Here is a 26,961-nt window from a genome sequence, read left to right as displayed (position 1 = left end):
ATCCTTGCATGTATTTCAACTGCACCAGCTGCACGGTTTGAAGAATTCATGTTACATGCAGTGTGCTGTATATATCTGGATAAAACAGAACACACACTGCCCAACAGACAAAAGAGTCAGGGTACCTCTGGTGAGCAGAGATTTCCTTAACAAAGACACAAACTGCACAGAATACAGTGTCCTAACAAAACCTGCCTTGCAACATGCTCATCCCACCACAGGGGAGAAAAAACATGGAGGAGAGGGAACAGAGAGCGAAATCAGTTACTTGCAAATGAGTTTGCTGTCACAGAGAAAAGGCAGAATTTTCATCTACAGAGGTTTGATGGAAATCAGCAACCATTAATGGCTGGGAATGCAACTTTTCTTGTGAAGTCAGTGTCTCCTCAGGTTGGGCAAACCCAGTTTTCTTCTTAAATAAATACCAAAATTAGTGCAAACGAAAATGAGTTCTGGGTTCCTTGGCTATGTTGAGCTATATGTATTTTCTTCTGAGGTATTTGGCCCTTTGAAACTTTTTTTTTTTTTTTCCCCACAAGTCCCTATGTACAGTATGTCCACATAAAATAATTACTATGAACCCTTAATGAGACTTATAAAATGGTTTCTGCTATATCATAGTAAATAAAGGCTAGGTAGTCTCCCTTCTTTGTCATTCTGCAATACTGTTTGTTCTCTCTTGGAGTACCTGTAGCCACAGAGTTCTTTCAAAGGAGAGGAACTGTAATCAGTTGATTACTGATAGAAGTTTTCAGAAGCTCTCAACTCCAACAGGAGGCAACACCTCTGAAAAGCTGGTCAGCATAATTTCTCACTCTGGAAAGCAGCTCTCCATGCAAGAAAAGTTTCATTATTCTGTTCCTTTGGTGACTACCTGTCCCACCTTAGCAGATTTCAGAAGTAGCACCAGTCACTTTCTCTATTGACAGGACACATGTAAAAAGAACTGTGTAAAGAGTTGAAGGACTTGCAGTGGCTCCTTATGACTTAAGAGAATTCCATGATTACATGAGAAAACGGAAAAAGAAATGGGTACAAAACAAAATAAATAACTGATGGAAAACTTAAATATCAACAGAAAATGGAGTCTTAGCATTAAGTTGGACTGAACACTATTGCCCATGCAATTTCTAGATTATATCTTTTCTGTCTTCTGAATAACAATGATGCCACAGACCAGTAATAATGGATTTGGAGGACTAAGATTCCTTTCTTAATAATTCTTTTCTGGGATCTTACATGATTTGCATTGCTTCTAGTTTTGACGAGTGATTTTATGTAACTATCAGTTTGTAAGAAGTGCACTTCACCTCCCTGCACACTTCACATTGGGACAGAAAAAGAACAAGAAAGCGTTGTGAGATGCACTAGCACTAAGAAAGAGGAGGTGAATCTACATGTTCCTGAAGGAAAGAATGTTGTTAAAATAAAGATGATAAAAAAAACACAGAGTAGATTTCAAAACTACTTAAACGTACAAGGGCTGCTTCTAATTAAAAATGAGAAGGAACACATCTGTAGGCTTTCATATTTAGTTTTACTTTCTCTTCCAACTTTGCAAAAAGTTCTCTGCTAGTAGAAGTATACATTTCTAATTAAAAAATTACATTTAAAATTAACGATGTGCCCATGGCCATCAAGTTGCTTCACAAGATGTAGTTCTCACACTTGTTCATAGTCACATTAATAGTGCAGTTTAATTAGGTCCATCTCACTCCTGTAAAAGAGAGGAAGGGATGCTAAACAACCCATATTCCAAACACTTGTGTTGAGTCTTGACTTTGAACTCACTACCACACATGCAAAAAGTGGTGCAGTTCAAATTCCTGGCACAGGCATTTTAACCAGAAGTGGAAATATTGATTTGTGTAGAGACATTAGACTTGTGAAATCCAAATTTAGGTCATTATTTTATTGTAGTTGTTCAAGTATCTCAGGTAAGATACTCTCTAGGCTTATGACTGTCATAAGTGTGGTAGCATTATGAGAGTAATTACATTAAACATTATGAGTTCCCTAGGAACTACCACAACTCTAGGACTCCTGGCTCAATTAAAGGGACTTTAACTGTAGGGATGCTCTAACGGTTTTTACTGATGACATGGTGACAAAGAAGTTAACATGCAAGGCTTTTGACCCTAGGTCCTTTGCTCTACATGAAGCAACCTTTCAATAATTACTTGCTCTAGAATTCTGACCTCCATTTAATCCCACATGTCAAAGGAACAATCAGCCTGGGATAATTTAGCTTGCCACTCTCACAGTGTCACTGCTAACTACCATTTCTCAAGACTGCAGCCCTCAGGCTGCCACCTTTCTGTTGGTGTTACCTGTGAGCAATGCAGTAGAGGTTCAAGTTCATCATGTTTCAATTGACTTGTTAGCACAGCTTCCCGTTCTGAAGCAAAGCTCCTGCTCCACTGTGCATTCCTGAGTCACTGAAGAGCAAGCTGCCAAAAAGTCTTGGATACATCTTTCTTTCTTGCAGGCAATACTGCTCTGACCACTGAAGCTGTTTGAGCAGAGAAATGTCATGGCGAGATCATAAAGGGTAGCTCTCTATTCCTTATCCGTTATTTTAGGCCAGCAAGTTTAAGATGAACACGAGTCTCAAACATACCTCTCTGCCAAATCATCAACAGCTTCCAAAAACTTAAGAAAAAACTTCAGGAGCTATCCTGAAACTCATGAAGTAATAAACAAGCAAACAATTAAACCCTTAAACTCCACAGCACTCTTCTTTAATCACAAATTACTACTGGATTTTTTCTTCTTAATAACGTCTGTCAATAAAGAAAAAAGTGGTCTAGGAAAAATATCCTAAGGAACACAAAAAAATGTAAATGAGGCACATTTATGTTAAGAAAAGTTTATCTACAAAAAAAAAATATCACTTACACTTGTCCCATTGAATCTGACTAGGAATTCTTCACAATCATACAAGTGCTGAAGAAGATGAGAGACATGATTTTAACATTGGTCCCACATCCTCTAACATAAGACATTTGGATGCTTATTGCCACTAATAATTACATAGGCAGAGAAAGAAGAGGCAGAGTGAGAATTTCAGTGTACAAATATTTATATTGGCAAGCCAAAAATCATATTGTCATCTATTACACAAGGCATTAGCTTACACTGTGTTTCATTGCCTGAACAGCTGGAAATTACGATCAGACTTCTCATAGGATTAAAAGTATGCATTGAATTTGTCCATATTTAAAGTACCAGAAAGGCAGATAAAAGTTTGCAATGCCATGAGACTGTAAAGGGAAAAGAAAATCAGAGAAAGGTCATTGGAGGCCAGCAAGCAAGAGACTAAAGACAGCTTGCAGAACAAGAAGTTCATTTAAACACAGTAATTTGAAAACAGGCACAACAGGAAACGATCTATATTATCTTTTATTTGCTGAATCTTTTTGCTTTTACTACTGCCAATTCCACCCCTGCAGTTTAGACCTGGCAGCTAAATCTCTGTTGCTTTCCAGCAGCTTTCAGAAAACAGATAAGGAACCAAGCTAGCAAAGAAATAGGCTAAAGTACTCTCACTTTCTCTCTCACTCTGTGTTCAAGTAGAGTGAGTGAATCTTTCTTTACAGCATCATCTAGAGTCTTGGGAACTCCTGACAGCAGAAATCTTACACTGACCTAGAAACTTCTGAGTCTATGACTAACATAAACTTCTTGTTAATGGTTTCCTAAGTTATTATATACTTTTCAGCAGTATCGTATATATCTTGGCAAAATAATGAGACTTATTCAGTTCATACACAAGCCCCACAAAGGTGATACTGTCTTGATATGTGAGACTCCGAAGCAGTTTGGATCCTGCAGAGAGAAAAAGGAGGAAAGATGTCTAGGTGTTATCTAGATGACACAATCATTCTCCAGAGAAAGACTCCTTATATTTCACAAGATAAATTATACACAAATGATGGTTAAAACAAAACAAAACAAAACAAGCATACAGACTATTCTGTTGCTGTGCATTTGTTGACAGACTTCTATTTTTCAGATAAATGTGTATCTACGGAGCCCAAACAGTCTTAACCTATTTAGAAATATTATATTTTCCTTGCATCCTTTTTACAAGCAGCTGCACCATTCTGTGTAGACTACAAAACCAATATTTTTAAGCTATCAGTGTCGGTGCTTGAATCCAGTTATTTTTCTACACTGTTGACTCTGCTTTAGGGTCTTAAAAATAAATCAGCAATTCATTCTGTACACCTTTCTACCTTAGGAAACAGCTGAAATGCTATAATGAGGAGACAGAATTGGAGGACGCGTACTGTGTCACATGTGCTGTGTGATCCCTGACTTCAATGTGAATGTTATGTATTGTCCACACTTTATACGAAATGAAACTTTGAGCTTGCATTCTGCTGCCTATCATGGTGCAACACTGCAAAGCGAAGCCTTGCTTAGAGTTCTGGACACTTTGTCTCCTTTTGCCCAGCAGTAAGTTACGCTCTGTCACTAAAACTACCAAACTTTACAGTCCTCCGAAGGGAACGTCCAAAATGAGATCCAGCTTTGATCATCTTACCAGTGTTTCATGATGATGCCTCACAGCTGAAGTTCTCTAATTTCAAGACCTCTGGTCTCAGACTCTGATGAATCGTCATGAGCCCTGCTTCCTTCTTTTCCTTCAAGAACTTCCTCCTGTGCTGTTACAGTCTGATACCTTCCTTATGAGTAATGATAGTCCTATGAATTTCTATTCAAATGCTACTATTTTATTTTTGAGGTAGCTATACCCAATTATAAAAATAAAGTTTACAGAAAACTTTTCAACTTCTATGATCAGAGTCCTAGATTTAAACCCCTTTCTTTGGTTTCTCCAGCACAGGAAAAAGAAGGGTTTCTAGAGTGCTATTGCAATCACTACTTAGAACTTTGCATTCCTTGAAAAGGAAGTCTCAGAATTCCTCGTTCCCAAAGCACAGTCCTCTGTGTGCATTCATCCTGACATGCAACCTGGTTTCCAGCTTTACTAATTTTGCTAGTTATCTTTATACAGCCCATCCTGCTATCTTACTGATTATTTCAGTAAAAGAGCAGGATAGGACCTACAGATCTAATCGGCTGTTTGTGTCAGAGGAGACCTGGAACTGGAGATCAGACATTTCTCAAGAAGAGTTTAATTCTGTAGGACACAAAATTACTCTGGAACTCAAAGCTCAAGCTGCTTTCTCAAGCAGGAGAGGCTGGACATGAAACATCTGCTATTTGGCACACTTAAAAAACAACTTAAAAGACACTCTACCTCGCCCAAAAGACACAATGCAGCTCTTTTAATCAAAGCATGCAAAAATTTCTTCATATTCAAGGCATCAAATCATGATCCCTTTAATAGTAAAAGTTCCAGAAGCTGTAATTAGTGAGCTTTGGGTTTGTTCAACATTGCTGGAATGGTCATGCAATCAACTTCAAATTTAATTCAAAGACTAATTCTGAAAGCATAATGATACAAAGGGACCAATGCAAACACCTGCTGAAGTCTGTAGGAGCCTTCCAATTACATGATTTTTAAAGACCATGCCTTGATATTAATTCATTAGAGGCTTTGGTCTTAGGACAAATTTCATGAAATTATGAAAGAATAACCCAATACTGTAGTCATAGAGACATAAAATCTGCATGAGACTTAACATGGCCAAAATCTTCCTATATTAATACAATCATAATCCAAACAAAATTGATGATACTGGCAACAGTCTGGGGAAAAAATGACAGAAGATTATACAAGTACAACCAAAGCATTAAAAATTAATTCCATTATGCAATATTGACATTTAAAAGGCTGGTTTCACTCTATTCCTTGGACTTTAAAAACTCAAAACATTTTATATTTGTTGTAATAGAAAACTTGCAGAATCAGCTTTTGTAAACTCATACTGTAAAAGTCAACTGGCCAGAGGTACATTGATCAGTTACTTCAGTGTTGTGAAGGAATAAGCAAAGATAGCAATAATAGGTACCTGTTAACCCATTTCACATTTTCTTGTGCCATAAATTTCTTAAGTAAATCAGCAGATTTTTGCTGCATTGTGATGGCTATAAATCTCAGAAAAGCATTTTGTGAATGGGTCAATGCATTAGCTCTGCAAGCTCAATTAGCTATGCTATCATGAGGCTGTCAAAATCTACAATAAAAATAAAACAGCTCTAGCTCATTCCATTAAAAGTGACTATAAATATTAAGTGTTATTGTAAACAGATCCAACTTTTGGATATGTCATATAATTTTTGAAGCCTTGTATAAGATTTAATTCTTAAAGGACATTGGCACATTTTCTTGCTACAGAGTACTAATACCTCATAAGAAAGCATTTATAACATGAATTGAGGGAGCATATATTAGCAATAAAATACAGTTTTGTTCACACTCTATTTGTATTTTGGTCTATTTTATTTTTCATCATGTTTCTCAAAAAGTTATATGTTTTGGAAAACTAAGAAATCAAACTTGGAAACTTACAGATATGAATTCAGTAATCAAACGTAGTACTTTAAATAGAATACTTGTAAAGCAAACTTAGTCCCAAGTAAATTTTAAAAAGATAAATTTGATTATAATAACCCTTTTCAAAATCATGCTTCACATTTTAATACAATGAATTACTGTACAATAAGATGAAATAAAATTGTTTCCTTACCCCATTCCCATGCTTCCTCAGTGATTCTTCAGCCCCAGGATCTGTTGACTTCAAGGAAACCTATCAGGGATGCCATGGTATTTTTTAATGATCCAGAACCAACAACTCAGTGTGGATCTGGATAGTCACAAGAAGGTGAACTTGTTTATACTCATAGAGACCCGATTTACCCGAATTCCCACTGCTGTAATCCCAATTACAAAGTAGTGAACTTTTATCCCTGAAGTTTAGTAAGCACCAGCAAGGCTCGCCTGTTACATTTGCTGTATTTAGCCATGAACATAAAGGTCAGCATACATGTATTTGTCCATACGTAAACTGGAGACCTTCCTGAAAAAATGGGTATACTTTGCATGAAGTCCAACCCTGCTTAAAGTGCTAATTAAGGAAATCCTCAGTGTGTAGTACTAGCAATTACCTGTGGGCAGAGGTGCAAGAAGATACCTAGACAAATCTGAAATCACTGCCTTGTTGCCCACGACAGTTCAGTGCAAGCCAGCTTCAGTCCAGCTGAGATATAGCCTTATTAGTGAAGAGGGACATTTTAGCATGGACAATCACTCTTGCAGCAATATGTTTTCCAGACACTGACTGTCTCCCATCCAGCCTATTCATATGGGAACTTTGTGCATGCTTTTACATGCCTTTTGCCAGTTTCATGGATTTGCTAGTACTGCATATCCATTTGTCTAAATCCTTGAACCATGCTCATCACTGAGGTGGCCAAACATATTTCCCTGCTACAGACAGCTATTCTGTGTCACTTGTGGCTCTAATTCATCTATTTTGTACAAGCTGCTCGGTATTTAAACAGCTCTATCTCAAAGCTTTGAAATCTGCATGTACATCCCTTTAAGTCATGTTACTGAGGAGGAGCTGGTAAAGATTTGTTTCCCTTTCTGTTCTTCTCTCATGATTAATAGTGACAGCTGCAAACAAATGGCAGAAGGCCAAACAATCAAAGGGCATAGCAATAACAGTTCTGTTTCCCTGCAGTTCACAAATTATTTCATTATCTTTCGACGCTGCAATCAGGGTGCAAATCCAATATTATACCAGCTGCCTGGATGACAGACATTCAGGCAAGTTTGATCTGATTGAGTAACACCCACTCTCCAAAAAACTTTTTCTAGTTCTAAGAGTAGACAGACCACTGGACAATTTGGTATTTTGTCTCCAAAGACCATGTCTTTGACTACACAGCAATAATTTCTGTAAAAGCACTGAAGTCTGCTCTGTTTGGAAGATCTGAATGCTCATGTTTTGTATCCGTTAAAAAATGGAACGCATTTTTCTACCTACTTTGTAAGCTGATTGTCAATGTACTTCAAAAAAGACAAGTGGAAAAATGTATTTCATGATGTTTTTAAATCATCTTCTTATGGGCTTGCTGAGATTGACAACTCTGAAGAAAAAGAAAGATTCTTCATTTGAAATTAAATAGAATAAGTTGGAATATCTGAAATTGTCAGGAGGCTTTTTGAAAAGATGTCCTTATGCACGTAACTACAAGTCCATCTGTTGTTTTAATTTGTCTCTCTAATAATTCCCTGGAGTTTCACTTGGTTTGAATGTTAGAATAAATAGAAAGAAATCAAACCATGCATTCCTTAAACAAAATTTATCCAAAAATGCAGTTCTGTTCATTAACTCTTGCCTGTGTCAGCCTCATTTCAAGTTTCACTGTTTTCATTAACATTTACTGAGTGCCTATTTAAAGTAAATGTATTCATTCCAACAGTTGCTCTGCCTTAAACAGAATTTTATATAGTTCAGAACTTAAAAATAATTGAAGTATGCAGCTTAGCTAAAACAGATAACTGTATTAACCAGATGATCTATTTGTACTTTCAGTTGTTCTTAAATTGTCAAATTTTTACTAAACATGTATTGCAAGTTTCCAAATGGCTGGCAAAAAGAATGATACGTTGCCAGTTCTGGAAAAAAAAAATTAAAAGCAATTTGTTTACCTGATTTCAACTCATTCTTTTTACTTCGATAAACAAAGAATAACACACTGCATATTAACAATTTTACTAGCACCGATGTGTGATTAATCTTGCTGTGTATGAACAAATGAAATGTGAAACTTGCTACATTGTTTTAATAGTCTTAGAAAAGATTACTAACTCTACCTCAGAGCTAAAAACATTCAGGATCCAGGCCACTTCTGGACTGGTTTAAGGCAAAGAACCATGGTCTTCAATTACATTTAAATAGCAACTAAAAGGAGAGCAAAAACTTATTATTTACATTATATAAACTGATTATTTACATTATTCTGCAGCTAGAAAAAAATAATCAAATAATTGCTTGCATACAGCACAACAGACTAAAGAGGCAGTCTGCTAAATTCTCAACTTTTCCCTTACGCCTAAATCCTACTATTTGTGTAGATGAACTGGATGTTTCAGGTTGAAGCCAAATCCTGATCATTCAAATTGACAGAAATGCCTTGGAACCAATATGTCTAAGGCTATTATATATGCAAATAGTATCTTGCATTGAGTATCATCTCCCTCTGTTGAAATTTACATTTGGAGTGAATATATTGGAATTAGTCACTAAAGTTGTGTACTAAAACATAACTTGCCAATTTTTCATATAAGATCAATTGTTTCTGTAACTGACTAGAAAAATCCTACAGAATCCAATGAAGGATACTTTGTTCTCACTCAAAAATCACATGGAATATACTAGCACTTACAAATCTGCCATTAAAATATTAAAATGGTCAAAAAATAATAAAACATAGTGACTACATACTCTCATTTATGCTTATTTTCAAGCTCATTTTAAAACCCAGGCTAATTTCTGAGGAGTTATTTTGCATTTTACCTGCCCATTTCTGCAATAGTTGTTGCTGACTTGCATATGCCCTCCTTGTTTTTATCTGGTGTTCATATGAGTTAATGGTGAATCTCCCATTATGTAGACGAATTTGGATTGGCTCTCTGGAGGCCTCTGAATGTGCCTGTTCGCTTTCACCTGAACATGGACACCAGGGAAAGGGGACATTCTTTGGGAAACTCAAAACATGTAACAGACTCTCAGGAGTGACTGTGTTGTGGTTGTTTCCATGATCTACTTCACAGTCAAACCTTCACCTGGTGTAAACTGGCACAATTTTGCCATAAACTTCAGGCTAAAAGATTGGAGGACACAGAAAGGAGAAGAGAAGAAATAAGCCTCTGACTTGAGGTTCTATTAAATCTCCTCAGTTACCCAAACCACACAGAGATGGGGTGGTTATATATGGGAGAGGATAGAAATGCATTTACTGTACACCGAAGAGCACTTGCCCTCCAGGCTCTCCTTTCAGGTTCATGAACTTCATTAGCTCAGAAAGTGCCTTCCTCTCACTTCTGTGGAGGCCATGGATGGACTGATTCTCCAGTATTCACCTGTGCTTGCTAAAGAGCTTCCCCATCTGCCTCCCCACTTCAATACTCATGGAGACCACCAAGTCCCACCAATAACCCTGTTCAGTAGACAAAAGCCATGACCTACTACATGAAACTGTTTAAACTAGTCCATAACTTTTTAAGTGAAAAGGAAGAGTGAGAGAGCTCAGTTGGCAGATGAGCAGTGCCACTGGTGTCTCACAGGACTAAGGCAAAAAAGTGTCACAGAAGCTGGATGTGACCCTTTGGACAACAGCTTCTTTTGATGGTGCAGCTATTTGGAAACAGAATCTTCAGGAGTATCTTAGTATAACATGCAAGCCAAGGAAAGATTATTTTTGCATTATGCATTTTTCCAAAACTCATCGAGCAATGCACACAGTCATGTCTGATTTTTGACTCATTTCTACTGAAGCCTTCTTTATACCATGTCATTATGGCTAAAACACATCGTTACATATTGTTTTTACAGTACATTGACAACCTAAGCATCACTCATAACTGCATTAGGTTTTCCATCCAATATTGCCATATTCCACTGACTTTGCTTTAGTCAGCAGCTTATAAATGGATAATATCTCTCTCCCAAACTCCATGAGGTAAAACTGTTATAAAAAAATGTGAACAGTGAAGTATGTCAAAACAGCAGCCAGTCCAGCATGGCATGCTTACTCCAGCAGAGATGCCAGAGTGATGTCAAGCTAGATTTCTACTTTGAAGGGCACTGATACTGTAGATTCTGCCAAATGACACCACAAACTGCACACTTATGTTCAAAGACAAGATTTCATCCCTTCCTCCCCTACCAGCTCTTGGCAACCTGTGGACCTGCTCCATTTGCAGATATCAAAAGAGTAAGGCTTCTAAAAGATACCTGAAGTAACATGTTGTACACCACTGGATGCATAAACATATACAGGAGAATTCACATTCAGCTGCCCAAGAGAGATAATAATGATTCCTGAAGGCAAAAGGACATTAATTGGGACTGTCACCCACAGGGTTGCTTTAGGTTGCCAGAGAAAATAAAAGAGGCTTCTCTTCTTCCTGAGGCTAATGTATATATGGGAAAGGCAACACGAAAAGCTGAAATAGTGAGAAGAAAAAAAAAAAAAAAAAAAATCATGCTTCTTCCATCATAAGGGTTCACTCAAGAATAACCTGTATGAAGTTTCACTGAACTAGATCACTGTGTGCACAAGCACAGGCACGTCACAAGAAGAGCCAGAGGCCACAAATGCAACTGCGAAGAGCAAGTTTTATTTTAGTTACCTCTCTACTGGGGAGTCTCCATAGCTGCACCTAAACTCCCAGGCAGAGGTGGCGTAAGGGGGGATGCAGGCGCTGATAAGTTTAGCCCTGCTGAAAGATCGTTAGACGGGCTACGCTCGCCTATATTTAAAGGCCTAGAGCAGATGCAACTTCTTGCTGTGCTCTGCTTTTTCTCAAAACAAAGCAGGAATCTCAGACATGATAAGGTACTGTAGGGTTTCTCTCAGGCCTATGTTATCTCACACAGAGGTCCTACTTGTCAAGTACACATGGTCAGTAAAACAATTAGTGTGGTGTATGTGCTTTCTTTATACCCCAGCTGCAGGTCACTTGAGTGTGTTTACCTTTCTCCTCCTCGCCCAGTCCTCCGCAATTCCCACTCCCTTAAAAAAAGCACAGGTTGCTCCTTGCCAGGGAGAAATAATCTGGGAATGCAAGAGAGGAAGGCTGCTTTTTTTTGAAGCTGCATGCTTCTTTGGTGCCTCTTATGGGCTGCTGTGACTAATACCACAGTCAAGTATGCAAAGTTCTTTGAAGACCTAAAACCAGCAAGGATCTTTGTAAAAACACATACATCTCTCCCTCTCTCTCTGGTAGGGTCTCTGGGAGTATGCTATATCCTGCAAATGAACACTCAAATTTTAACAACGGCAACATATTAATATTAAAAATCACTGAAGTGCCCCTGGTTGTAGGGAGTCCAACATAACCATTAACACTAATTGTCTCAGGGAGGGCTGAAGACTCTAGTTCCCCAATATTTCTGTATTATTTTTAAAAATATAAGCCCTAAACAAAAGCAAACCAAATCTCTAAGTCACTTGAATGTTTTCCCAGAGATGCAAAATTCCTGCAGCAAGAAATATCCTTTAGTGGTTAGTAAGGCAACTATTAACTGTGAAAACACCCTCTGAGTAAGCAGTAGGTGGCAGACATTTCTGACAAAAGACACAAAAGCTTGCTATGCATAGGCACTACCAAGTAAAATCTTCAGCATGGTGCATGGACATTAAACTCCACCTTATTCACCCATTAAAAATGTTTCTCTTTTGTTTCATTGGTTTCATTCACCATGACTGTTTTGCCAGACTTTCATGTTCTTTTGGGACAAATTCCAGGACTCTGTCAGCTACTGTGTTGATGAGGACCTGGTAGACCAGCAAGTTATGCTGCATCATGCACAGAGAGTACTTAAAGGGAGTTTAAGACCAAATAAACTTTGCAAATACCACCAGTGGATTTAAATTACATGCTTGGTGAATTTGACTCTTCTTGTTAGATCTAATCTAAAGAGGATTTTTTTTTCTCTCCTTCCTGAAGAATTCATTTGCCCCTGCTGCTTATTACTCATCAAAAGTAATCATTTTCTATCTATGACATCCTGATAGGCCGTTGCTGTGGAAAAGATTATGAAGCTGAAAACAAGCAAGCTGATTTACATTAAGAAGTGAGTTTCAAAGTGTGCAACTTTTGTTCACAGAGGAACTTAAGACACATTTGATCAGGCAAATATCATGTTACAGGGGAAAAAGATTTACTTGAGAGAGACCTTTTGCTTTTTTAAATAGTGTGATACTTGCTATCACAAAGCAAATTATAAAATGAAATTATTGAAACTATTCTTTTCAAACACTCCTTTCTGGATGTTCTTCTGCAGTTTATCTTTCTCTTCTACTGAGCTCTGGAATAACACATTTCCTACTGACCAAATATCCAACTGATGTGGCTCAGCATAGCTCCATTATCTTCAGGGTAGTTATATCACTTTATCAAAAAAAGGATGTGAATCTCCCCTTCAGAGCAGAAATAACATGGCACAACATGAAAACGATCCTCTCTGTGCAAAAAGGATCATTTGAGAAAAATAAGACCTTTGTGTACTAAAAACTAAGTGTAGCTGAGTGTAGCTAACCACTGCTTCATGGTATTTACAGTCTATCAAGTATCAACTGTTGATTGTAGCATGAGGTAGAAATCTGTTTATAATTAGACCTAACAACATTCACACACCTTGATTTTGGATTAAAACTTCCTCTTACCTCTGACCTCTCTTTTGGCAATATACAGCACTCCTTATGTCAGGCTCAGCAACAGAGAATTCTACTGGGGTGAGAAAGGGGACAATTTACTTCTCCTTAACATAGGAATTCCATGGGGATGTTCTGTTGCTTTCCTTTTTGTGCTTTTCTTAGCTGCAGAATAAAGAAAACCCAGTTACCTTCAGAACCTAACTGGAAAGCTGGATTTGTATTTTTTGACCTACCACAGTTTTTTCTTTCTGGTATTGAGTACATTACTCAGGCCCACAATACCCAAGGACGCCTCCAGAATTCAAAGAGACAAACTCTATGATGGCTCCTTCTGCCTCTAAAGTTTGTCTACAAGATGATGCTGGATAACTACCTGTGTATTAAAAGTGGTATTTACATAGATGAGCGGCTGCACCCTACCATATATTTGATTGATAACAACTTAGAGTATCCTACTTTTGTGGTTGTTACCATTTAGCACTGGGCTGGCAGCTAAACAGCAAACAGCTGATTCATGGGTTGAGATAGAGGCAGATTTCATGGAAGAATAGTAAGAGTGATACAGAGCAATACTTAACCATATTCCCAGCAATGAAGGCCAGAGGGTGGATACTGCAAACACAGCAAGTCCAACAAAGTGTGGAAATCAAGAGTGGGTGCAGGGAATCCACAGGTCAGGCAATGGGAGCAGGATCCCTCACAGACAGTGGGTATTAAGGAAGAAGGGCAAACCCCAGCAACTTCACACTTGCATATGGAGTGTGACATTCATGGTATGGAATACTTAACTGATCAACCTGAATGTCAGTCTAAGATGCTGTCTCATTACATTCCCTCACAGAGGCTACCTTGCACCTGTAGCTGTACAGTTGAAAAGTCCTTCATCCCCCTTGGCAATAGCCAAGTGAGTTCTTATGTTCTTTTCATATCAAATCCCTGGAAAGATACTGGAACAAAACTTTAACCTTGTCCAATGGTGCTATGTTATTATTCTTGAACTAAAGAAAAAAACCAAAACCAACCACACAAAAAAACCCACAAAAATAAAACCAAAAACACCCCAAAATCCATGCTAGCTAATAAGAGTAAAAGATTTTAACTACATGGAAAATGACCTCAATTCAGCTAAGCCAGCATATCAGTGTAGGCTGATCTCCTGCAGCACAGGCTGCTGCCTTAGATGAGATCCTCCCTCTGGGCAAATATCACCTGCCAGCTCAGGGAGGAGAAAGTCCAGGAAGATGCAGGTAGCTCTGCTAAACTGCCTTTTATGGCAGCTGCCTCTCTGAAGATTCAGGAGGAGTTTGCAGAATTTCTTAACCCAGCCTTATTTTTTTTTTTCTGAATTTAGTTTACACAGTAGTGCAGGAGTCAACTCTACCCTTTATTTGTTCATTCACATAACACTAAAAAGTGATGGATTTCAAAACTCAGTGGCTTATTTTATTTTCTCATGCTTTTCCTCCTTTTCTTTCATTATCTTTGTTCATGAAAACTAATATTCCTTGATGATAATATTAATGTATGACACAACATTAATTTTACAGCAGTTTCCCTATGAATATAATAAATTAGCTCATAATAGACCTAGACCATTCTCATTTTAAATAGCATATTACAACACATCTTACTGAATTCATCATTATATTACTGTTAATCAGTTAACACAGTGTTGAATCTGCTTGTTAAGCTTAAATCATAACCTTTATTTATACTCTTGACCTTATCTTATGATGTCCTTCAACCTTACATTTATTCCAGCATTTTGGGGGATCTACCTAGAATGCTTGCATTGCCAGGTTAGTTGCTGTATTTCTTCAGGAGGTTTTAATCTATGCTTCAAAATACTTTATTGAGTATGGTGGAGACACAATATTTCCCAGGGATTTTAGAAATGTTTCAATAAACTGAATATTTTTGTGTATTAATTAAACAGAGGAAAGCTGCAGGTTCTGGGCTTACAGATTTTGCCACTGGTTTCAAAGGCACAGCCAAACAAATCAAATGAACATTATGCCCAAGAGCAAAGGGATTGAAGGGATTGAAACTCAAGAGAAGAAAGTCCTCATGGCCTTGAACCAGTACAAAGTACACATCTGTTGACTGTTCCTCATTGCCTGCAAGACCTGCATGACTCCTCAACTCTGCTAATTCCACTCCCTCCCCAGAGCTAGAAAGCAGAGCATTACCTGCAGCCAGTGTATTTTGTTGCAGTCTGTCACACAGCTTCATGTCACGATGCGTCTGCTGGTATAAATAAGCTCCATTAGAAAAGAGGAACAGCTGTTTTCCACCTGCTTTACATTGGTCCAGAGAAGCATGGCCTTCAGTGTGGTGATCTGACAGTAAAAACACCTTTCAAGGGATGGACTCAGTTTGGAATCTGTTAATACAAAAAGCTTATTCATGTGTGTAAGGATTTGCAGTAGAGAAAAAGACATATGCAGCACTAAGTAAATATTTTTTAGTATAAAAACCATTTTACCTTCTCTGCCAGCCTGTCCTAGTCCTAAAAACTAATCATATTGCAATGTGACACAGAGTGGAAAGGAAAAAGTCCTTCCAACTGGAAATGAGGTGTTAAAGAGAAGGAGGGTAGGAAGGGAAGTCATAACTTTGAGGGTATCTTTATCTTGCCTACAATTTTCTCCTACAATTATCCAAAGAATGGCAGATAAAGATTGACAATAAAATTCAAAGTTTTTATTTGATCTGCTGAACACCTGTTTAATGTCAGTACCTATCTTGCCAAAGCAAAGAAATTCAACCTCCATTACTCAAGTTCATAATTCCTCCACTGCCTGCAATGGCAATACTATTGCATTCCCTACCTCCAGGAATGCGATTACATAAAGTGTAGTGTCCTCCTAGTAAAGTCAATACAAGTAGGGGTTTGCCCTGCTGGTTTTCAGCCTCTCACATCCATTAGAGAGAGGAAAAGATAACCACAAATCTCAAAGTTGGATTGCTTCCTGAATATTTTTTGCTATGCTTTATTTAAAAGTGTTTTGAGAATATTTTCTCTGTTTAGTCCTTGGAACAAGTTGGAATATTTGCCTGAATATTATACTTAAGCCATATTTCACTTACAAATGCTCCAACAAAAATTTGGTGCTATGTTTCTACTTAGTCATTTTATCAAACATTAAGATTGTTAATGGTTCTGATATGCTACGAAGTTACTCTACTCCAACCTGCTCCAGTACTGTAGGTCTCTGTGTAAAGCTTAGTTTCAGACTATATCCACATCTCACCTACTTAATTTAGGCTGGAACATCTGCAAATTGATTTTGTGCTGGTGACAACCAAAAGATGTGTCTGTCATTAAAATAAAAATGTAGCAACTGAAGAATTTTTAAAATCCTTTCTTCCCACATTTTAAAACACAGGTCAGTTTCCCAATAAGAAATCAAAACTTTTTGTTAAAAAAAACCCAACAACTCAAAATGAAATGTGAAGCTTTTAGCATTTTCATCCTTTTGGCTGAATATGTTTACGGAATTTGATGGAAGCTCATGGAGTTTTTATCACCTTGAAACAGCGTTTTACACAAATAAAACCTTATAATACTAAGTGTAATCATATAAAACCATAGAAATTAATTCTAAGTCATTGCTCTTTTAAACAACAAAGGGGTAGTGAGCAGGACACAGAAAATAATTTTGCCTTTATGTATTACATTTGTGAAACCTATACTAGAATGTTCCACATGACTCTGGCATTCTCGTTTCTTAAAAGTTGTTGACATATTGAAGGACTTGCAAAAAGAAGCCAGACAAATTAGTTTAGGTGTGGAGAAAGTGCTCTATATTGAGAAACATAAATATCTCAGTCTGTTTAGCTTACCAGAAAGAAGACCGAAAGGTGGTTTTATTACAATGTGCAAATAGGCTAAATAGGGGGAAAAAACAGGTTACACAAAGCTGTATAATCTAGCAGGAAAAGTCAAAAGCAAACACAAGAGCTGGAACTTAACATCAAAATAAAATTAAAAAAAAAAAAAGTATAATTAAAAAGGCACAAAGGAAGACCTAGATTCTCTAGCTCTTTTTAGCTCTATTTCAAAATGGGATGCTCTTTCAGAAGACAAGCTTTAGCTAAGACAAATTGGTTTAAACCCCAACAAATTATTAGGGCTGGTATTGGGGTAACTGTTTGGAAGTTAAAGGCCAGTACTCTCAACTAATGAAGTCTGTCTTACTAGTAGAGCACAAAGCAGGACTAGACTGAAAAGCCCACAGAGGGCATTAGCCTGGGCTTTGAGCCAGTGTGGCAGAGAGAGTGACAGGAATGGGGAAGGCAAAGAGCTTACAAGGTAAAGGGTTGCAGCTTGCTCCAAGATCCTTGGTCTGAGAGTTTCCTGGCCTCAACCTCTATAGAAGACAGGCCAAAATACTTCTAATTTGTGAAGCCAGTACATAATAGCTTTGGCTGTTACAAAAACGTTTAATAATGACAACATACAGCACTCCGAACAAATTTCATCAGCATCCTTGTGGACAACTCAAGGTTAGGGGCATCAAGAAATGGCACTTAAGTTGCGAAGTCATCAAAAATCTACTATTGACTCAGGAATACCAGCAATCCCAAATGAAGACTTCTCCAGCTGATTGCAGGTACAAACAGTGAGCAAATATATAAACAGATAATAGGCATTTTAAGTATTTTTCTTGTTTATCCTTTTCACTTCTTCCCCTCTGATCCTGTCAACCAAAAAAGTACCAACAGCCATGTGTCTTGCTGTGTGCAAGATTTTGTGCAAAGAACATCAGGGCTGGTAGATTAGAGGTCACAGATATTTGAAAGGGCTGGAGGCCCTAAATAAAAATACCAAATGAAACGGGGTCATTTTGTAAAATACAACAACACAATAAATTATTTCAAAGATCCCATCTATGTCTATGGGCCATACGAAGGGGAAACACTGAAGGTCAGGTTACCGATTTCTTCAAATCAATCTCTGTCATAGAACTCAGTAGAAAAAAGTTACAAAACTAGGTTTACCTTTTGTCACAGAAGTGCACAAAACTGATCTGAACCAAAGATAAACTCAAACCTTATTTTGTGGTAACACTAAACCAAATGACAGAAACCAATGAACAACAGGGATAACACCAGAACCAATCAGCAGTCTGATAACATGTAACACACCTCTACAGATCTGTCACACCAGTTGGGGTCTTATTACTACATGGTGACATGTGGGCATTATGATCCGAAGTGTGCACACACACTCACTTACAGGGCAGAAACCCTCTCAAGGGTACCCAGAAGACACAATTGTTCACCAAAAGGGTGCGAGGACTCACTCAAGGATATATCCAGAAAAAAATGGTCACTCACCAAGAAGGTGAGGGTTGTCAATCCCTGGAAGATTCCTCAGATGGCGTACAAATGTAAGGGAAGAATTTCCAATCATAACCCTGCTGCTCCAAAAAGACTGCTCGGAGGGTATCTTCAGCAGGGGTCCCATTTATAGCATGTTTGAATCTGAGCTCTGGTCATATTCAGGCATGATCCAGAAGCTTCTCTGGGTCAAAGCACCCCATTGGCTGTGGACCCTATCTGTTGACTGAGGGGTCCCACGTCTCTTGCTCCTCTACCCAAGGGTTATATGTGACTGGGGCACCATGTTCCGGTGAGCACATGATGGTTGGCACCTGATCAGGTGTGTAGGTGATGGCCTCCATGGTAGGGTGCAACCATAAACTAAAGGTGCAAAAGAGCCAGAGGCTGCTGTGCTAGAAGCCCTGGTCTTTATCAGGACAGGTACATCTGCCACATGTTTACAGAGAATGAATTTGTCTTTTCTACACACACAAAAAAGAATCTGAATGGTACTTAGGAAACTTTTTGATACTTGAACACACTTGTTCTTAGCTCTGGGTGTCAGTATTTGTGTTAGGCACTTCTAAGACTTGAAAAATGAAAGCCAACTCAGAAATAATAAAAAAAAAAGCTTCTCTCTCTCCCAGCAAAGCTCATGAAAGATGTCACACCCACACAAAAAAAATAACTAAACATTTTTAAATATGTGAAAATAAATAAAAATGACACCTTAAACATACTTTACCTTGGTGAACAATGCTGTAATTTATGCCAAAATAGTTAAAACCATTCAACCCCAAACTTATTATTTATTAGTTTAATAAAAAGGAAGTTTGTAGATTTTATTCAAAGCTTTTATCTGTTATCAAATTGATGTCAAAGGTTTACATGTAACACCATTATGAAAATTCTTATTCCAATATTTGCAGGATTTTAAAAAATTATTTTCACCATAAGGTATTATTTGTTCCTTATCTTCCCCCAAAAAGGAAGGACATTTTAAAGGATAAACATGTGGCTACATGTCAAATCTATGAAAAAAAAAAAATCTAGTTCTTCCTCAGGATTAGAAAAAAGCTTTGAAATATACATACATATTGCATGTATATAATACAAAATGTATATATCGTACAAATACACTCTTTTTAGGAGCACGGTTTATGCCCTACATATATTAGAGTGAAGAAGAAACCACTCATCCCTATTTTGTTCTACTTGCAGGCCCTCCAATGTGCTAAATCACAGAATCACAGAATCACAGAATCGACTGGGTTGGAAAAGACCTCAGAGATCATCGAGTCCAACCCTTGGTCCAACTCTAGTCCGTTTATTAGATCATGGCACTAAGTGCCATGTCCAATCTCAGTTTAAAAACCTCCAGGGACGGCGAGTCCACCACCTCCCTGGGCAGGCCATTCCAATGCCTGACCACTCTCTTTGTAAAGAATTTCTTTCTAATATCCAGCCTAAATTTCCCCTGGCAGAGTTTAAGCCCATGCCCCCTTGTCCTATTGCTAACTGCCTGGGAGAAGAGACCAATCCCCACCTGGCTATAACTTCCCTTCAGGTAGTTATAGAGAGTGATGAGGTCACCTCTAAGCCTCCTCTTCTCTAGACTAAACAACCCCAGCTCCCTCAGCCTCTCCCCATAGGTCTTATGCTCAAGTCCCTTCACCAGTCTTGTTGCTCTTCTCTGGACTCGCTCCAGCACTTCAATGTCTTTCCTGAACTGAGGGGCCCAGAACTGAACACAATACTCCAGGTGTGGCCTCACCAATGCAGAGTACAGGGGAAGGATCACTTCCCTTGTCCTGCTGACCACGCTATTTTTGATACAGGACAGGATACCATTGGCCTTTTTGGCCACCTGGGCACACTGATGGCTCATGTTGAGCTTCCTGTCAATTAGTACCCCCAGGTCCCTTTCTGTCTGACTGCTCTCCAGCCACTCTGCGCCCAGCCTGTAGAGCTGCAGGGGGTTGTTGTGACCAAAGTGCAGCACCCGGCACTTGGCCTTATTGAACTTCATCCCATTGGAATCAGCCCATTTTTCCAGTCTGTCCAGATCCCTCTGCAGAGCCCTCCTGCCTTCCAGCAGGTCAACACTCCCTCCCAACTTGGTGTCATCAGCAAATTTGCTGATGATGGTCTCAATCCCCTCATCTAAATTGTCAATAAAGATGTTAAACAGGACTGGACCCAACACCGACCCCTGGGGAACACCACTAGTGACTGGCCGCCAGCTAGATGCAGCCCCATTCACCAGCACTCTCTGGGCCCGGCCCTCCAGCCAGTTCTTAACCCAGTGTAGAGTACACTTGTCCAAGCCATGGGCTACCAGCTTTTGCAGGAGTATATTATGGGAGACAGTGTCAAAGGCCTTGCTGAAGCCCGGATAGACCACATCCACGGCTTTCCCCTCATCCACCAGGTGAGTTACCTGATCATAAAAGGAGATCAGGTTGGTCAGACAGGACCTGCCTCTCCTAAACCCGTGCTGGCTGGGTTTGATCCCTTGTCCATCCTGAAGGTGCTGTGTGATTCCATTCAGGATGATCTGCTCCATAACCCTGCCAGGCACCGAGGTCTGTACAGGCCTGTAGTTGCCAGGGTCAGCTTTGCAGCCCTTTTTGTGGACTGGGGTAACATTGGCCAATTTCCAGTCATATGGGACCTCCCCAGTGAGCCAGGACTGTTGGAAGATGATGGAGAGAGGCTTGGCAAGTTCTTCTGTTAGCTCCCTCATCACCCTAGGATGGATCCCATCTGGTCCCATAGACTTGTGAGGATCCAGATGGCTCAGTAAATCACCAACTATTTCCTCCTGGAATACAATATCTCTGTCAAGTCACCTTGATCCTAGTTAAGTACGATTCCAGTTTTAGAAAATAACTTAAACACATGCCAAACTGCTTTCACAAAATCCGAGTTTTGTGAACAGATAAGATGCAGAAGTACGTTTTCTGTTACGGAAATATGTTGATTTGCTGCAGCTGAAGGTCTTGCCCATTGCCTTTAGATTCTCATTCATCCATCCATAGCTGGTAGATCTAGCTTAAATTCTCTTCATTAAAGCTGATTGTTTAGCATGCCTTTCTTCATCAAATGTCTATCAGAGATATCAAGTATCTAAATGAAATCACAGTTTTTATAGACAGATCATATCTATACCTATATCTATAGTCTTTCTCCCTTCCTCCCACTTCAACCTTGACAGAAGTCATACGTTTGCTAGAGACCTATTAGAACTGCTGTTCCCATTGAAACAGAAACAGCAAAGTGTCTTCAGAGGATGACAAAAAAAGGAAATATTTTTTTTCAAAATGCAGTGTATTTCCATGTGAAGGCCCTGAGATCTGTACCTGTATTTGCATTTCTTACTGGGGAATATACAAACCCTGTTCCTATTTTACAATTGCTTTTAAAATGCAAATTCAACAGAAACTTTTCATTTGCAGGCAGAAGAGAAAGCTTTGCTTTTCAGTTACATTATAGAAGAGCTTGATTTTGTTAAGTTCATTTTATTGTTTTCCCACAGGTTTCAGGTAAACTATTGTTCATTTTTCTTCTTGATTTATCTAAGATATGACAATGTCATTCCTGGCCAGTGTTACTGAAAAAAAGGATTTTGAAGAGGATTTAGATTAGTCCCAGTTTTTGCAGAGCTATCCCGGTTTTGCCAGTTCCATCTCATGTACACTTAAATTACACTACCAGGACATTAAATGAAAAAAAAAAAAAGCTGTATTCCTAGTGCAATATGCATATACAGTCCATTGTCTATAACTACTACCACAGCAATGAAAAAGTACACTTTAGCCACATGGGGTTTATGACTGACAGATAAATTGTTTTTATAATGCATCCAATGCTTCCCATAACTGTTGGATCTGAAAATTTAGAGAAAGAGAGATGACCTTTTCACTAAGAAATTCAATGCTGTTGCTTTTACTTCCAGTGATATCAGGAATTAGTTATGAAAAAGTACATTATCTGAAGACAAAATCACCGGATTTCACACCATCTTTAAACTTGGTACTAGGCCCTTAAGGTACCCACTTCTTTTCTGTCTTGCACTGTTGCATGGTGCAAACAGAATCAGCTCAAACCTATGAGGTGAAGGAGCTACAAACATCATCATATACGGGTTACTGGCTTCTCTACACCTACTACATCAACTCTCTGCCCACAAGCCTTCTCATATCTGAATCTTGTGTAATGGATCTTAAAATAACCTAGAAAGAAACTACACATGTTATAATCCCTATAATAACTATCTATGAAATCAGCTCTAAGACTGAAAGCATGCCTAACAGAGTCTAAGGATATTTCAGTTTTTTCGTATCACTTTTTTTTTTTTTTTTTAATTTATTCAGCATAAGATTTTATAAATCATCTATAATACATATGATACTATATGGCTCTTAAAAACAAGAGAAAATTAACAGGTCTTAATAAACTTTATGCATGACTTGCTGTTGACACTGACTACCTAAAGGAAAACAAATATTGTAATCAGTTCTCCTTAGGAAAGCATCTCTAAGTTAGTGTTGCATGAAATAAGACTTGCTCATATTGTAATAGCTAGAACTCTGAAAAATATTTCCTTTAATTCAAAACCAGGCCGGTTTCAAAATCTTGAGTTTTCAAAAAAATACCACACGTTTGGCACTAAGCTTTGCATATCCGAAAGATTCACATTTGTAATCTATTTTTTTATTTACTTTCCATTTGATGATGTGGAGAAGCTGGAATGCAGGCAAAGCACTGATTTCTCTTGAGTTGATATTTTAGTTCTGTTTGAATACAACAAATTGGAGTGTATAAATGAGACAAATCTCTCAGGACATGAATTCAATTTCACCTCTTGTCTTGAGCATCATTGTAATTACTCAACTGATTAAAGTTATACATGCCTTTAAGCACTTCACTAAATCAGGGCTTTAATGCTTAAAAATAACAGGATCAAATCCTACATCACAATCAGGGGGTTCTGTCTGGTGAACTTAGAAACATGGCACAGGAACATAACTTCAGTTTACCAGAATTTGTGGAGCTTTTGTTAAAAAATAAATTAATACTTAATAAACTTAAATAAAATATATCAGTTGTCTTTGGATCAATGTCCTGGCTAAAAGAAATTAAGACAGAAAAAAACCTGTAACAGGAAAAATAACTAGTGTTCTGAAATTATTAAAAAGTTCTTAATAAATCCAGACTCAGCTTTCATATTATAATGGTTCACAAAAGCTCATGATGTTATGTTAAATGTATTTCTTATGTCTCTGGCAGTTTAAGTAACACTTGCTATAGTTATTATTGACTTTATTATTGACAAAATCAAACGGGTAAATATATGACTTTTCATATTTGAGGAGTCTATTGGTATTTTTCACTTCAAATGTATTTTCCAGTAAAAACCAAGGAAAAAAAAAAAAAGCTACTTATAAGCCTGAGACATAGGCAGGCAGAGAAACTCCATCCATAAAAATCCTCTTAGCTGGAAAAGCACTCTCTAAATAAACAAACAATAATTCAGTACTGGTAGACAACATAACAAAGGACAACAGTCATAAATTGCAACTTGGAACGTTCATATTGGACAATAGTAAAAACTGTTCCACCATGAGAGTAGCAAGTAGTGGAACAGGTTGTCCTAGGAAAGAGGAATGTTTTTGTCTTTGTCACATAATTAAATGGTGACCTGTAAAGTACATTGTTCATCCCTGGGAGAGTGAGTAAATTACAGAAAGACTAGATGAGGGAAAGTACAGTAAATATCTTTAAAAAGAAAAAAGGAAAAAAGGATGGGTCAAGCTTGATTCCAATTTCCATTCAAATGCTTGGAAAAACATTATTGAAAACACCTGAAATAAAATATATGAGGGCATGAATTATATGCTGTAGATATATCATAGGCAAATTAAACCAAATCTATTTGTTTTCCTTCTGTGGCAAACAGATTTTGCAGGCAGATGAAGTGGTCTGTTATACATCTTAGCATTAGTAAGGATTTACCTGAAAAAACAGTTTCTCTAGCCAGCTCAGGAAGTACTAGAAAGTCTAGAGAAATATACCAAAGTTGCAAAGTTGGTTAGAAAAAATAATTTTCAAAGTGGTTATCAACAACTTTAATATTAAAATTGAGGGCATCATTATAGGAGTCCTCCTTAGTTATAGTATCAATCTATACTTTCAATAATAGCTTGATGACTGAATATAGCATATGCTAATTTAACACTACTCATGGCACCAGACTGGGAAGACACAGTCTAGTGAGGAGTGCAGAATTCAGAAGGATCCCAGCAAATTAGATGTGCAGTTTTCAGGGTAAAGAGAGATTACAATTCAACAACAAGTGAAAATCAGTTGTAGCAGAATACAAGATCATTACATCAGAACTATAAAAATCACAAACTGCCTACTCATCAACAATGTCACGCTATTGCAACTCTATATGAAGACCTCACATACCAAGAGGCATTAATAGGCATACATCCTGCAAGATACAGAATATAGCCCTTCATTCTTATACAACCTTGAAATGGTCACAAAGTGTTGTATCTACAAATACAATTCAGTAAAAGGTACTGGTAATTGGAAAGGTCAGGACATGAGTAAGGAGACTCAGAGGTGTAAGAATAAGAATTCATTGGTAGGTTAAAGAAACTAGTGTTGGTTTTAGTCTATTGGGGGAAAAAGAAAAAGATGGCGTGAACGAATGTTTAAATAGTGCTGTTAAAACATTTAAAAAACTATTGTTCTCTTCATCTTCTTTCTTCTTGTTCATGACCATTAGAAGTGGAAAACAGACTTGAAGCAATCCATGAGAGTTTCAGATTAGGCTGCAGAGAGACTTTATAAAGGTAAGGATGTCAAAGTACGAGAGGCTGCCTGCAGAAGTTATGGAGTCTCCATCATTAGGAAATATTTCAGGGCAAAACAGACAAGCATCCATCAGGACTGACAGAAATATAACTGATTCTGCCTTAGAGTAAGAGGATGAAATTAATGACCTCTCCAGAATCTTTCCAGTCATCTGATGACACCAGCAATCAAACACAGTTCAGAAGAGACTCAAGGAATAGATATCAAAACTGGAGTTCTCAAGAAATTACTTTAGAAAACAAGCTGTGACAGATATGATGTTGCTTTCTGTGTAATAGTAACCAGATTATACAGGGATGTTCATAGAATCACAGAATCATTTTGGTTGGAAAATACCTTTAATATCATTGAGTCACTAACACTGTCAAGTCCACCTGTAAACCATGTCCCTAATAACTTTTTAAACACCTCCAGGGATGGTAACTCCACCACTTCCCTGGGCAGCCTGTTCCAATGCTTGACAACCCTTTCTGGGAATAAGTTTTTCCTGATATCCAATCTAAATCTCCCCTGGTGTAACTTGAGGCCATTTCCTCTCATTCTGTCGCCTGCTACTTGGGAAAAGAGGCTGACACCTTCCTTGCCAAAAGCTTCTTTCAGGCAGTTGTAGAGAATGTTAAGGTCTTCCCTCAGCCTCCTTTTCTCCAGGCTAAACAACTCCAGTTCCCTCAGCTGCTTCTCATAGGACTTGTTCTCTAGACCTTCAACAATTTTGTTGACATTCTTTGAACCTGATGAGGGGTCAGGCAGAGGGAAATGAACTTATGGAGAAATACACTGGACAAAAAATGGAAGAGAAAAAAGTGCACTGAGGTGTAAAGTGCCCAGTATAGGGTTAAAGTAACTCATGTCTATTGTTTCATGTGAAGTATAAACCAAACAGAAGGATAGAGGACTGAAAGAAATTAGAAACATATCTAATGAAGTTAAGAGAAATGAGAACTTGGATACCTACCAAATCATTCAGCTCCATTCTGTGATGCCCATACTGGTCTCCTCAAGAGAAACTGGCTTGGTTAATTGAGTTACTTGCTCTCTGACTGAGCAATTAAGGCTCACTCACTTTTGACTGTATAAGATAAGAACTCATACATGCATCCGAAGTAAATGGGGAAGAGTACAGGATATCTTCCTCTTGTTACTGAGATGACAGAGTCTAGGAGAAATGGCTGACAAACTTGTCCATCACTTGATGAGGCTACAAAGACCTCCTACATAATTTTGAAAAAAAGCAAAACCCCATGCACAACCCAAAACCACTCCAGCTGTTTGGGAGACTTTGTTTCCTTGTAGTACAGGTTATACTGTGATTTGTAATAGTTTTATTAGAAAACAATCATTTTTTTATGACATAAAAGGTATTATCTGGATGAGATT

Source organism: Streptopelia decaocto (genome assembly GCF_964273445.1).
Source record: "Streptopelia decaocto genome assembly, chromosome: 2".
Taxonomy (NCBI): Eukaryota; Metazoa; Chordata; class Aves; order Columbiformes; family Columbidae; genus Streptopelia; species Streptopelia decaocto.
This window is presented reverse-complemented; position numbering follows the sequence as displayed.